General features: G+C 42.0%; 1 pseudogene; it reads right to left on the reverse strand.

Annotated features, from left to right (window-relative positions):
- Positions 1-802: 802 nt before the first annotated feature.
- On the reverse strand, positions 803-2208 carry LOC102473757 (programmed cell death protein 4 pseudogene; annotated as a pseudogene).
- Positions 2209-3216: the final 1008 nt, after the last annotated feature.

Below are 3216 nucleotides of genomic sequence, written 5' to 3' on the forward strand. Positions count from 1 at the left end.
GTGACAGTCAGAAATCAATGCAAAACTTGGAATGATTAGGTCATAAACATGGCACTTACAAAAGGTAGCTTATTAGAATATTCCACTTAAGCCAGCAGGTGGTTAAGAGCACTGGACTCCCACACGGCCAACAGCGGTTTGAGTCCCAGATCTGGTGACTTGCTTTCTCACTTTCCCTCTCTCTGTCTGTCTCACTGTCCCTCTCTGATCAAATTAAAATAAATAAATAAAGTTAAATAAAATAATTATTTTTTAAAAAAGAATATTCCAGTTAAGAGATAGTTACATTTTTGTCCCTCCTTTACCCTCTTTTCAAAAACAAAGAAAAAGAAAAAAAAAATACTTCTTTAAAAATTCCCCTTAAACGTAAGCTTATAAAATTTCAGAAATGCCTTATACCCAAAACAAGTACTAAAAAAAAGAATGTAAAGAAAAAAACTCTGTGCTAACAAGTCTTACAATTCAGATACTTATTATTATTTATTTATTTTGGGGGGGAGAGGTTTTTGCTATAGGGCACGTGCGCTCGCCAGACAGACAGAGACAGAGACAGAGAGACAGAAAGCGAGAAATCACCCCCCAGGGGGATGGCCATGCCACAATCCCTTCTCCTCCATTCTCCTCTCGGGATCTTGGGCACGCACGCACACGTGCCTGGCATGAGTTTTAAGCCACTGGGTCCAGGACTGGAACCGCCATCGACTACATGGGAGTCCAGCGACATTGCCATTACGCCAAATGCTGATCCCAACAATTCAGATACTTATTTTTATAACATCTAAGACTGCAAGAGTTTTTATATTCAGTAGTTCTCTAGTTTAAGACGACCTCCATCTCCTTCACTTACAAAACACTTTCTACCCCTTGAAGGACAAAGATCTTAGAGTCGTTTGGAAATTATTCCAGCCTGAAAACATCCTTCTACAAATCACTCAAGCACAGAGTATGAATGTGGAATATCTAGATTAATGTCTGGAATTTAATTGTAAATTCCCTCACAACCTCTTTTCATTTGTTCCACAGTAATGGTAGAAGACTTTAAAAGGGATTTTAATAAATTCCAAATCATCTCAAATGTACTTTCTCCAGTTGACTCTAAAACCATTACAATGGTCTCATATACAAGCTCATGGTGAAAAAGAGGTACTTCCAGTTCTCTAAGGCAATGTTCAGCTTCAGATATGTCTCCAGCGAGTAAGCACTCTTTCAGTCACGTGTCAATCTCTTTCACAAGGTGATTGACAGGCTGTTGCCACCTCCAGAGCCCCACACACTGTCTTTACGCTTTCCACCTTTGGACATGCTCAGGAGCACAGTAGCCTTATCCAGAGCAGCTCTGGCCTGTACACAATCTGCAGTTCCTTTGTTACTATCAATATAGGTAATACGTAAAATTCCATCTCCAACAGCTCTAGCCATAAACCGGCCCACCAGCTGTGGTGCTCCAGGAGGATCCAATGCTAATTCAGGTAGATCTTTCAATAGCTTATCAAATGATTTTTCCACATCATTTGTGCTTATTACTGTCCCACGAGGTTCAGGAAGGCGCTTTGATTCATTTTTCTATGACTAGCCTTTCCTTCCAATGCTAAGGACACTGCCAAAACTGGTACTCCACTTCTCATTTCACCAAGATTTAAATCTCTCAGCATTTCCACAACTTCATTAGGATCTCCATGCTCAAAATATTCCTGTATGATTGGTGTTAAAGTCTTCTCAAATGCCCTTTCATCCAAAGGCAAGGCTACAGTTTCATGAACACGGTTCTAATCAATGTCGGTTAGGAGCCTTCACATCCATCTCCTCCACACCATACACCTGTCCAGGTGCACCCGAACACCGCTGCCTCCCGCACCACCTTTCTTGCAGTCTCCTTCCTTTCCCGGATCCGGAGGGCCCACCTAGCAGCCTTCCCTTTGCACTGGTTGGCACAGATACTCCACTTCTCAGGGCTTCACTTCCGTTCTCACCGACAGGACCCCCTCTGCAGGAGTCCCGGCATGAGTTTTCCTGTAGTCTTTTTATATTCATTACTTATATTAATTCTAACTTCATTAGTGGAGGATGCTGAACCCCAATTTCATTTATTTCATTCTTTATTTCCTCAGTCCCAGCATTATCTTCGTCACCAGAAAAAAAAAGAGAGTCACTTAAATGATCAGGATCTGTGGGGTTTACATTCAGTAGCTGTTCATTTTCTCAGTCCATGTTTTCTTAATTTCACTTGCACTGATTAAACGGATTCCCAAATGGAAGTCTTCCTTAAGGACACCTCGGGCTGTGGGCACTGCTCACCTAGGTCCTAGTTTCAAGGACCCTGACCCTGCTCCTCACTCTCTGCCACTTGGTGCGTCTCTGTCCCCTTTTGCTCTGTTTTTGTTTTGTTTGATGCAGTAACATGGGTGCGGGCTTTTTAAAGAATTATTTTATTTAACTTTCCTTATTTATTTTAATTTGACCAGAGAGGGACAGAGTGAGACAGAAAGAGAGAGAGAGAGCAGGAAAATGAGAAAGTAAGCCACCAGGTCTGGGACTTGAACAGCAGTCCACCATGTGGAAGCCCAGTGCACTTAACCACCACACCACCTGCAAGCCCCCTCTCCATTTAGGTTTTTTTAGAGGTTTTTGCTATAGGGCGCGTGCGCTCGCCAGACAGAGAGAGACATAGAGACAGAAAGCGAGAAATCACCCCTCAGGGGGGATGGTCACATCGCAATCCCTTCTCCTCCATTCTCCTCTTGGGGTCTCGGGCTCACACACACATGTGCCCAGCGTGAGTTCTAAGCCACCGGGTCCAGGACGCAAACCGCGGTCGACTACGTGGGAATCTAGTGACATAGCCATTACGCTAACTGCTGGTTCCCTCCATTTAGTTTTAATGGAAAATGAAGAAATATTTTATTGCATAATAAAGCTGGAACTCTCATCTTCAAAAACAAATGTTTCTAATTTCTCAGAATTGCTTTAAATATATGTGGGTGAATTCTCTCTCTTTTGTTTAATTTTCAGATTAACCTCATATTTTACATAAAATTTCTATCATAATGTATACTACATATTGGGTTGTTGGAAAAGTCATGACGTGTTTTTCTATGTTTTCTATGCAAAAATGTTTCAAGACCTTTCCGTCAACCCAATATATAGTTTTGCAGCAGAGAACTTTCTATTTTTCCATCTGTCAGATGTTTTCGCCTCTTGCACCTCACACTCACCCTC

The sequence above is a fragment of the Tupaia chinensis genome, unplaced genomic scaffold (genome assembly GCF_000334495.1).
Source record: "Tupaia chinensis unplaced genomic scaffold, TupChi_1.0 Scaffold000097_1, whole genome shotgun sequence".
NCBI lineage: Eukaryota > Metazoa > Chordata > Mammalia > Scandentia > Tupaiidae > Tupaia > Tupaia belangeri.